Below are 12,321 nucleotides of genomic sequence, written 5' to 3' on the forward strand. Positions count from 1 at the left end.
CCATGGACTTCCAATGGAAGATCCTCATCAGTTTTTTAGCTGAATTCTTGCAAATCTGTGACACAGTCAAGACTAATGGGGTTGACCCTGAAGTCTATAGACTGATGCTATTCCCTTTTGCTGTAAGAGACAGAGCTAGAATATGGTTGGACTCTCAACCTAAAGAAGCCTGGACTCATGGGAAAAGCTATTCAATGCCTTCTTGGCAAAATTCTTTCCACCACAAGATGGAGTAAGCTTAGAGTGGAAGTCCAAACCTTTAGACAAAAGGATGGAGAATCCCTCTATGAAGCTTGGGAAAGATACAAACAATTAATCAGAAAATGTCCTTCTGACATGCTTTCTGAATGGAGCATCATAGGTATTTTCTATGATGGTCTCTCTGAACTATCTAAGATGTCCTTGGATAGCTCTGCAGGAGGATCTCTTCATCTGAAGAACGCCTGCAGAAGCTCAAGAGCTGATTGAAATGGTTGCAAATAACCAATTCATGTACACTTCTGAAAGGAATCCTGTGAACAATGGGACTAATCAGAAGAAAGGAGTTCTTGAGATTGATGCTCTGAATGCCATACTGGCTCAGAATAAGATATTGACTCAACAGTCAATTTGATTTCTCAAAGTCTGTCTGGAATGCAAAATGCACCAAACAGTACTAAGGATGCTTCATCTAAGGAAGAAGCTTATGATCCTGAGAACCCTTCCATGGAAGAGGTGAATTACCTAGGAGAACCCTATGGAAACACCTATAATTCTTCATGGAGAAATCACCCAAATCTCTCATGGAAGAATCAAGAGAGACCTCAACAAGGTTTCAATAACAATAATGGTGGAAGAAACAGGTTTAGCAATGGCAAGCCTTTTCCATCATCTTCTCAGCAACAGACAGAGAGTTCTAAGCAGAATACTTCTGACTTAGCAACAATGGTCTCTGATCTAATAAAGACCACTCAAAGTTTCATGAATGAAACAAGGTCCTCCATCAGAAATTTGGAAGGACAAGTGGGTCAGCTGAGCAAGAAAGTTACTGAACTCCCTCCTAGCACTCTCCCAAGTAATACAGAAGAAAATCCAAAAGGAGAGTGCAAAGCCATAGACATGGCCGAATTCTGGGAGGAAGGAGAGGCAGTGAACGCCACTGAGGAAGACCTCAATGGGCGTGCACTGGCCTCCAGTGAGTTCCCCAATGAGGAACCATGGGAATCTGAGGCTCAAAACGAGACCATAGAGATTCCATTGGACTTACTTCTGCCATTCATGAGCTCTGATGAGTATTCTTCCTCTGAAGAGGATGAGTATGTTACTGAAGAGCAAGTTGCTAAATACCTTGGAGCAATCATGAAACTAAATGACAAGTTATTTGGAAATGAGACTTGGGAGGATGAACCTCCCTTGCTCACCAAGAACTGGATGACTTGTCTAGGCAGAAACTACCTCAAAAGAGGCAGGATCCTGGGAAGTTTTCTATACCTTGTACCATAGGCACCATGACCTTCAAGAAGGCCTTGTGTGACTTAGGGTCAAGTGTAAACCTCATGCCCCTCTCTGTAATGGAGAAATTAGGGATCCTTGAGGTGCAAGCTGCAAGAATCTCATTAGAGATGGCAGACAATTCAAGAAAACAAGCTCATGGACTTATAGAGAATGTTTTGGTGAAGATTGAAGACCATTACATTCCTACTGATTTCATAGTCCTAGAGACTGGGAAGTGCATGGATGAATCCATCATCCTTGGCAGACCATTCCTAGCCACAGCAAAGGCTGTGATTGATGTTGATAGAGGAGAGTTGATCATTCAAGTGAATGAAGAATCCATGGTGTTTAAGACCCAAGGATATCCCTCTATCATCATGGAGAGGAAGCATGAAGAGCTTCTCTCAAAACAGAGCCAAACAGAGCCCCCACAGTCAAACTCTAAGTTTGGTGTTGGGAGGCCACAACCAAACTCTAAGTTTGGTGTTGAAACCCCACATTCAAACTCTAAGTTTGGTGTTGGGAGGTTTCAACACGGTTCTGAGTGTTTCTGAGGCTCCATGGGAGTCCTCTGTCAAGCTAATGACACTAAAGAAGCGCTTGTTGGGAGGCAACCCAATGTTTTATAATTAATTATTTTCTTTTGTTATTTTATCTTTTTTGTAGGTTGATGATCATAAGAAGTCACAAAACAATGAAAAAAGCAAAAACAAAATGAAAAACAGGAAGAAAAACAGCACACCCTGGAGGAAGATGCTGCTGGCGTTCAAACGCCAGTCAGCCTAGCAGTTGGGCGTTTAACGCCCAGTCTGGCACCTTTCTGGGCGTTTAACGCCAGAAAAGGGCACCAGACTGGCGTTAAACGCCAGTAAAGGGCAACAACCTGGCGTTAAACGCCAGGAATGGGCACCAGCCCGGCGTTTAACGCCAGAAATGGGTCAAAACGTGGATTTTGATGCCATTTGGTGCAAGGATGACTTTTCCTTGACACTACAGGATCTGTGGACCCCACAGGACCCTACCATCACTCTCTCTCTTCTTCCCCCATTCACCAATCACCTCAACACCTCTTCCCCAAAACCCTTCACCTATCAAATCCCATCTTTCTCTTCACCACTCACATCCATCCTTCATAAAACCCCACCAACCTCACCCTTCAAATTCAAACCACTTTCCCTCCCAAACCCACCCTCAAATGGCCGAACCTTTACCCCCCTCTCTCCTATAAATACCCTTCTTCAACCCTTCATTTTCACACAACCTAAAGACCACTTCTTCCCCCTTTGGCCGAACACACTACCCTCCCCCTCTTCCTCATTTCTTCTTCTTCTACTCCTTTCTTTCTTCTTTTGCTCGAGGACGAGCAAACATTTTAAGTTTGGTGTGGTAAAAGCGTTGCTTTTTCGTTTTTCCATAACCATTATGGCACCAAAGGCCGGAGAAACCTCTAAAAGAGGAAAGGGAAAGCAAAAGCTTCCACCTCCGAGTCATGGGAGATGGATAGATTCCTCTCAAAGGTGCATCAAGACCACTTCTATGAAGTTGTGGCCTTGAAGAAGGTGATCCCCGAAGTCCCCTTTTTACTCAAAAAGGGTGAATATCCGGAGATCCGCCATGAGATCCAAAGAAGAGGTTGGGAAGTTCTCACCAACCCCATTCAACAAGTTGGAATCTTGATGGTTCAAGAGTTCTATGCCAATGCATGGATCACAAAGAACCATGACCAAAGTGTGAACCCGAATCCAAAGAATTATCTTACTATGGTTCGGGGGAAATACTTGGATTTTAGTCCGGAGAGTGTGAGGGTGGCGTTCAACTTGCCTATGATGCAAGGAGATGAGCATCCTTTCACTAGAAGGGTCAACTTTGATCAAAGGTTGGACCAAGTCCTCACAGTCATAGTGAAGAGGGCGCACAATGGAAGCAAGATTCAAGAGGAAAGCCGGTCCAATTGAGAAGGCATGACCTCAAACCCGTGGCTAGAGGATGGTTAGAGTTCATACAACGCTCAATCATTCCCACTAGCAACCGGTCCGAAGTTACCATAGACCGGGCCATCATGATCCATAGCATCATGATTGGAGAAGAAATAGAAGTTCATGAGGTTATAGCCCAAGAACTCTATAAGGTGGCGGACAAGACCTCCACTTTGGCAAGATTAGCCTTTCCTCACCTCATTTGTCACCTCTGTTATTCAGTTGGAGTTGACATAGAAGGAGATATCCCCATTGATGAGGACAAGCCCATCACCAAGAAAAGGATGGAATACACAAGAGACCCCTCTCATCAAGAAATCCCTGAGATTCCTCAAGGGATGAACTTTCCTCCACAAAACTATTGGGAGCAACTAAACACCTCCCTAGGAGAATTAAGTTCCAACATGGACAACTAAGGGTGGAGCATCAAGAACACTCCATTCTCCTCCATGAAATTAGAGAAGATCAAAGAATCATGAGGGAGGAGCAACAAAGACAAGGAAGAGACATTGAGGAGCTCAAGCACTCCATAGGACCTTCAAAAGCAAGGAAGAGCCGCCATCACTAAGGTGGACCCATTCCTTGATTTCCTTGTTCTTTATTCCCTTGTTTTTCGAAATTTTTAGTGCTTTATGTTATCCATGCTTGTGTCTTATGATCATTAGTGTCTTAGTGTCTATGCCTTAAAGTTATGAATGTCCTATGAATCCATCCCCTTTCTTGAATAAAAATGTGCTTAATTGAAAAAGGAAGAATTGCATGAATTTGAATTTTATAATAGTTTAATTATTTTGATGTGGTGGCAATATTTTTGTTCTCTGAATGTATGTGTAAACAGTGCATATGTATCTTGAATTTGTGGTTCATGAATGTTGGCTCTTGAAAGAATGATGAAAAAGGAGACATGTTACTGAGGATCTGAAAAATCAATAAAATGATTCTTGAAGCAAGAAAAAGCTATTCAAAAAAAAAAAAAAAAAAAAAAAAAAGAAAAAAAAAAAAAAAAAAAAAAAAATCGAAAAAAAAAAAAAAAAAAAGAAAGAAAAAAAAGAAATAAAGTTGTGATCCAAGGCAAATAAGAGTGTGCTTAAGAACCCTGGACACCTCTAATTGGGACTTTAGCAAAGCTGAGTCACAATCTGAAAAGGTTCACCCAATTATGTGTCTGTGGCATGTATGTATCCGGTGGTAATACTGGAAGACAGAGTGCTTTGGGCCACAGCCAAGACTCAATAAATAGCTATGTTCAAGAATCATCATACTTTACTAGGAGAATCATTAACACTATCTGGACTCTGAGTTCCTAAAGAAGCCAACCATTCTGAATTTCAAGGGATAGATTGAGATGCCAAAACTGTTCAGAGACAGAAGGTTAAAAGCCCCGCTCATCTAATTAATACTGATCTTCACAGATGTTTTTGGAATTCATTGCATATTCTCTTCTTTTGATCTTATTTGATTTTCAGTTGCTTGAGGACAAGCAACAGTTTAAGTTTGGTGTTGTGATGAGCGGATAATTTGTATACTTTTTGGCATTGTTTTTAGTATGTTTTTGATATCTTTTAGTTAGATTTTAGTACATTTTTATTAGTTTTTATTTAAAATTCACTTTTCTAGACTTTACTATGAGTTTGTGTGTTTTTCTGTGATTTCAGGTATTTTCTGGCTGAAATTGAGGGACCTGAGCAAAAATCTGATTCAGAGACCAAAAAGGACTGCAGATGCTGTTGGATTCTGACCTCCCTGCACTCGAAGTGGATTTTCTGGAGCTACAGAAGCCCAATTGGCGCGCTCTCAACGGCGTTGGAAAGTAGACATCCAGGGCTTTCCAGCAATATATAATAGTCCATACTTTGTCCAAGATTTGATGGCCCAAACCCGCAAAGCAATCCGGCCTCAGGAATTCCAGCGTTAAACGCCGGAACAGGAATAAAAGTTGGAGTTAAACGCCCAAACTGGCATGGAGCTGGCGTTTAACTCCAGAAAAGTTCTCTACACGAATTTCCTTGATTGCTCAGCCCAAGCACACACCAAGTGGGCCCGGAAGTGGATTTTTATGTCATTTACTCATCTTTGTACACCTAGGCTACTAGTTATCTATAAGTAGGACCTTTTACTATTGTATTTGTATCGAGACTTTGGTAGCTATCTTTGTTTTATGCTATCTTAGATCTTTGGGAGGCTGGCCATTCGGCCATGCCTAGACCCTGTTCTTATGTATTTTCAACGGTGGAGTTTCTACACACCATAGATTAAGGGTGTGGAGCTCTGCTGTACCTCGAGTATTAATGCAATTACTATTGTTCTTCCATTCAATTCCGCTTGTTCTTTTACCAATATCACTTGTTCTTCAACATGATGATGGTGATGATTGACGCCCATCACCACTCTCACCTATGAACAAGGTGATTGACAACCATTCTTGTTCTACAAGCATTCGAGGCTTAGTGAATATCTCTTGGATTCTTCGGAGTCTTCGTGGTATAGGCAGGACCTGATGGCAGCATTCAGAGAATCCGGAAGGTCTAACCTTGTCTGTGGTGTTCTGAGTAGGATTCAATGACTGAATGACTGTGACGTGCTTCAAACCCTGAGGGCGGGGGCGTTAGTGATAACGCAAAAGAATCACTGGATTCTATTCCGCGCCTGATTGAGAACCGACAGATGAATTCCGCTATGCCGTGACAGGACATATGCAATCGCTTTCACTGAGAGGATGGGAGGTAGCTGCTGACAACAGTGAGACCCTATACGAGCTTGCCATGGAAGGGAGTAAGAAAGGATTGGATGAAGGCTGTAGGAAAGCAGAGAGACGGAAGGGAAGGCATCTTCATACACTTGTCTGAAGCTCATACACCAATGATATACATAAGTATCACTATCTTTATCTTCTATGTTATTTTCGTTCATCACCATATATATCTGAGTTTGCCTGACTAAGATTTACAAGATGACCATAGCTTGCTTCATTACTAACAATCTCCGTGGGATCGACCCTTACTCACGTAAGGTTTTATTACTTGGACGACCCAGTGCACTTGCTGGTTAGTTGTGCGAAGTTGTGTAATGCCATGGTATTAAGCGCACCAAGTTTTTGGAGCCATTACCAGGGATTATGAGAGTTGTGAAAAAGTATAGTTCACAATTTCGCCGACCAAAGCTCTCCATGCTTCCTTTCCATGGTTACAGAAGGAGAACCTTGAGTCTTATAGTTTGCACTGTCTGCAAGCCACGGAGCTTCCTGAATAGCAAATAATTGCTCATCCGGAAAGGTTTCAGAGATCTCTGTAGGAGGGAGGGATGCTCCTGCTACTGGTTCTATCCTGGACAGGTGATCAGCTACTTGATTCTCTGTCCCTTTTTTGTCTCTTATTTCTATATCAAACTCTTGCAGAAGCAACACCCATCTTATGAGCTTGGGTTTTGAATCCTGCTTTGTGAGTAGATATTTAAGAGCAGCATGGTCAGTGTACACAATCACTTTTAATCCTACTAAATAAGATCTGAACTTGTCAATATCATAAACCACTGCAAGTAACTCCTTTTCTGTGGTTGTGTAGTTCTTCTGTGCATCATTTAGAATACGGCTGCCGTAATAAATGACGTGCAGAAGCTTGTTATGCCTCTGTCCCAACACTGCACCAATGGCATGGTCACTGGCATCACACATTAATTCGAATGGTAATGTCCAGTCTGGTGCAGAGATGATTGGTGTTGTGACCAGCTTGGCTTTCAGGGTCTCAAATGCCTGCAAACACTGTGTGTCAAACACAAATGGTGTGTCAGCAGCTAGCAGGTTGCTCAGAGGTTTTTCAATTTTCGAAAAATCCTTTATAAACCTTCTGTAGAATCCTGCATGCCCTAGAAAGCTTCTGATTGCCTTAACATTGGCAGGTGGTGGTAATTTTTCAATCACCTCTACCTGCCTTATCCACCTCTATTCCCTGCTTGAAATTTTGTGCCCAAGGACAATTCCTTCAGTCACCATAAAGTGACATTTCTCCCAGTTTAAAACCAGGTTAGTCTCTTGGCACCTTTTCAGGACAAGTGCTAGGTGGTTAAGGCAGGAGCTGAATGAGTCTCCATACACTGAGAAGTCATCCATGAAGACTTCCAAGAATTTCTCCACCATATCAGAGAAGATGGATAGCATGCATCTCTGAAAGGTTGCAGGAGCATTACATAGACCAAAAGGCATCCTCCGGTAGGCAAACACGCCAGAAGGGCAAGTGAATGCTGTTTTCTCTTGGTCCTGAGGATCTACTGCAATTTGGTTGTAGCCTGAATAGCCATCCAAAAAGCAGTAATAATCATGACCAGCTAGTCTTTCTAGCATTTGGTCTATGAATGGTAAAGGAAAATGATCCTTGCTGGTGGCTGTATTGAGCCTTCTATAGTCAATACACATACGCCACCTTGTGACTGTTCTTGTAGGAACCAGTTCATTTTTTTCATTATGAACTACTGTCATGCCTCCCTTCTTGGGGACAACTTGGACAGGGCTCACCCAGGGGCTATCAGAAATAGGATAAATAATCCCAGCCTCTAGTAATTTAGTGACCTCTTTCTGTACCACCTCCTTCATGGCTGGATTTAGCCGCCTTTGTGATTGGACCACTGGTTTGGCATTATCCTCCAATAGGATCTTGTGCATGCATCTTGCTGGGCTAATGCCCTTAAGATCACTTATGGACCACCTAAGAGCTGTCTTGTGTGTCCTTAGCACTTGAATCAGTGCTTCCTCTTCCTGTGGATTTAAAGCAGAGCTTATAATCACTGGAAAAGTGTCACCTTCTCCCAGAAATGCATACTTCAGGGATGGTGGTAGTGGTTTGAGTTCATGTTTGGGAGGCTTATCCTCCTCCTGAGGAATTTTCAAAAATTCTTTTGTTTCCTCTGGTTCTTCCTGATCAGGCTGAGCATCCTTGAAGATGTCCTCAAGCTCTGTTTCTAAACTTTCAGTCATATTGACCTCTTCCACTAAAGAATCAATAATGTCAGTGCCCATGCAGTCATTTGGTGTGTCTGGATGCTGTATAGCTTTTATAGCATTCAACTTGAACTCATCCTCATTGACTCTCAGGGTTACCTCCCCATTTTGTACATCAATGAGAGTTCGTCCAGCTGCTAGGAAAGGTCTTCCTAGAATGAGAGTTGCACTCTTGTGCTCCTCCATCTCCAGCACTACAAAGTCAGTTGGAAAGGCAAATGGCCCAACCTTGACAATCATGTCCTCAATTATGCCTGATGGATATTTAATGGAGCCATCAGCAAGTTGGAGGCATATCCGGGTTGGTTTGACTTCTTCAGTCAACCCAAGCTTTCTGATAGTTGATGCAGGTATTAGATTGATGCTTGCTCCAAGATCACACAGGGCTATCTTGATGCAAGCACCTTCTAATGTGCATGGTATTATAAAGCTTCCTGGATCTTGAAGCTTTTCTGGTAAGCTTTTCAGAATGACTGCATTGCATTATTCAGTGAGAAATACTTTTTCAGTTTCTCTCCAATCCTTCTTATGACTTAAGATCTCTTTCATGAACTTAGCATAAGAAGGTATTTGCTCAAGTGCCTCTGCAAACGGAATCTTTATTTCAAGAGTCCTTAGGTAGTCTGCAAAGCGGGCAAATTGCTTATCCTGCTCCGCTTGGCGGAGTTTCTGAGGATAAGGCATCTTGGCTTTATATTCTTCAACCTTAGTTGCTGCAGGTTTATTCCTTATAGAAGTGGTTGGAGAAGCCTTTTTAGAGGGATTACTATCAGCATTCTCAGGTGTCTGATTCCACATTGGTGTTTGAACGCCAGGGTTGGGTGGAAAATGGGCGTTTAACGCCAACTTTTCCCCCTTTTCTGGCGTTTGAACGCCAGAACTGGGCAAGGAATGGGCGTTTAACGCCAGCTTTCCCCCCTTTTCTGGCGTTTGAACGCCAAGAGTATTCCTCTCTGGGCTCTTACTGTCCTCAGAGGGATTTTGGATAGTGGTTTGGCTATCCTCTGTCAATTGTTCCTTTATTGGCTTTTTGCTACTTTGAGCAGTGTTATTCAATGTCTTCCCACTCCTCAGTTGAACTGCTTGGCATTCTTTTGTTATCTGTTTGGATAGCTGCTGTTTTGCCTGATTCAACCGTGATTCTATGTTCTTGTTAGCAATTTTAGTTTCTTGGAGTATCTCTTTAAATTCTGCTAACTGTTTTGTCATCAGGTGTAATTGCTGATTAAGCTCAACCATCTGTTCTTGAGGATTAGGATCAGTGGCTACTGCCATAACTTCTTCTTTTGTAGAGAACTCATTGCTAGAGTACAAATGTTGATTTCTAGCAACAGTATCTATAAGCTCTTGAGCCTCCTCAATCGTCTTCCTCATATGTATAGATCCACCAGCTGAGTGGTCTAGAGACATCTGAGCTTTTTCTGTAAGCCCATAGTAGAAGATGTCTAACTGTACCCACTCTAAAAACATTTCAGAGGGGCATTTTCTTAGCATACCTCTATACCTCTCCCAGGCATTATAAAGGGATTCAGTATCCTCTTGTTTAAAGCCTTGGATGTCCAGCCTTAGCTGTGTCATCCTTTTTGGAGGGTAAAAGTGATTCAGGAATTTGTCTGATAACTGTTTCCATGTCTTTATGCTTGCTGCAGATTGGTTATTCAACCACTTCTTAGCTTGATCTTTTACAGCAAATGGAAACAGTAATAATCTGTAGATATCCTGATCCACCTCTTTATCACGTACTGTGTCAGCAATTTGTAAGAATTCTGCCAGAAACTCAGTAGGTTCTTCCTGTGGAAGACCGGAATACTGGCAATTTTGCTGCACCATGATAATGAGTTGAGGGTTTAGCTCAAAGCTGCTTACTTTGATGGGAGGTATACAGATGCTACTCCTATATGCAGCTGTAATGGGGTTAGCATATGACCCCAAAGTCCTTCTGGACTGCTCAATTCCACTTAGGTCCATGATGGAGAAAGGGAAATGATATGGATTGCAAGTAGATTATTTTTTTTTTTAAAAATTGACCGAAAATAATAAAATAAAACAAAAGGGAATTAAAATAAAATTTCGAAAACTAAAAGAAAAATAAGATCAAAGCAAATTGAAAACTAAATCAATTAACTAATTAAAAAGATTTTGGAATTGGCAATTAAAAAGATATGATTGAAAATTATTTTGAAAAATATTTGATTTTTTTTTTTTGAAATGAAGAAAGAGAAAAACAACAAAATGACACCAAACTTAAAATTTTTAGAAAATCAAACACTAATTTTCGAAAATCTAAAGGAAAACACAAAGAAGACACCAAACTTAAAATATGAAACTAAACTCAAATAAAAGACTCTAAACCAACAAAAATAAAACAGTCCTAATCTAAGCAACAAGATAAACCGTCAGTTGTCCAAACTCGAACAATCCCCGGCAACGGCGCCAAAAACTTGGTGCACGAAATTGCAATCACACTTTTGCAATTCCGCACAACTAACCAGCTAGTGCACTGGGTCGTCCAAGTAATACCTTACGTGAGTAAGGGTCGATCCCACGGAGATTGTCGGCTTGAAGCAAGCTATGGTTATCTTGTAACTCTTAGTCAGGATATCAATAATTATCAGGATTGATTGTAAAAAGTAAAAGAACATGAAATAAGTACTTGTTTTGCAGTAATGGAGAACAGGTTGAGGTTTTGGAGATGCTCTATCTTCTGAATCTCCGCTTTCCTACTGTCTTCTTCTTCAAGCACGCAAGGCTCCTTCCATGGCAAGCTGTATGTAGGGTTTCACCATTATCAATGGCTACCTCCCATCCTCTCAGTGAAAATGTTCAACGCGCTCTGTCACAGCACGGCTAATCATCTGTCGGTTCTCAATCGGGTTGGAATAGAATCCAGTGATTCTTTTGCGTCTGTCACTAACGCCCAGCCCTTAGGAGTTTGAAGCTCGTCACAGTCATTCAATCCTTGAATCCTACTCAGAATACCACAGACAAGGTTTAGACCTTCCGGATTCTCTTGAATGCCGCCATCAATTCTAGCTTATGCCACGAAGATTCTGATTAAGGAATCCAAGAGATATCTACTCAATCTAAGGTAGAACGGAGGTGGTTGTCAGGCACACGTTCATAGTTGAGAATGATGATGAGTGTCACGGATCATCACATTCATCAGGTTTAAGAACAAGTGATATCTTAGAACGGAAGCAAGCATGATTGAATGAAAAACAGTAGTAATTGCATTAATCCATCAAGACACAGCAGACCTCCTCACCCCCAACCATGGGGTTTAGAGACTCATGCTGTAGAAAATACAATGAGAAACGTGTAAAGTGTCATGAGGTAGAGATACAATGTCAAAAGGTCCTATTAATAGTGAACTAGTAACCTAGGGTATACAGAAATGAGTAAATGACGTAAAAATCCACTTCCGGGGTCCACTTGGTGTGTGCTTGGGCTGAGCATTGAAGCTTTCATGTGTAGAGACTTTTTCTGGAGTTAAACGCCAGCTTTTATGCCAGTTTGGGCGTTTAACTCCAATTTTTGTGCCAGTTCCGGCGTTAAACGCTGGGAATTCTAAAGCTGATTTGCAACGCCCGTTTGGGCCATCAAATCTCGAGCAACGTATGGACTATTATATATTGCTGGAAAGCCCAGGATGTCTACTTTCCAACGCCGTTGAGAGCGCGCCAATTGGGCTTCTGTAGCTCCAGAGAATCCAATTCGAGTGCAGGGAGGTCAGAATCCAACAGCATCTACAGTCCTTTTCAGCCTCTAAATCAGATTTTTGCTCAGGTCCCTCAATTTCAGCCAGAAAATACCTGAAATCATAGAAAAACACACAAACTCATAGTAAAGCCCAGAAAAGTGAATTTTAACTAAAAACTAATA

The 12,321-nt window shown here is 41.7% G+C and overlaps 1 non-coding gene across 1 annotated transcript; it reads right to left on the reverse strand.

The window, feature by feature from the left end:
- Window positions 1-234: 234 nt before the first annotated feature.
- LOC130978621 (small nucleolar RNA R71) lies at window positions 235-342 on the reverse strand. Its single transcript, XR_009086243.1, has one exon. It is a non-coding gene; the product is annotated as a small nucleolar RNA R71 (small nucleolar RNA).
- Window positions 343-12,321: the final 11,979 nt, after the last annotated feature.

The sequence above is a fragment of the Arachis stenosperma genome, chromosome 4 (genome assembly GCF_014773155.1).
Source record: "Arachis stenosperma cultivar V10309 chromosome 4, arast.V10309.gnm1.PFL2, whole genome shotgun sequence".
In the NCBI taxonomy this organism is placed as follows: Eukaryota; Viridiplantae; Streptophyta; class Magnoliopsida; order Fabales; family Fabaceae; genus Arachis; species Arachis stenosperma.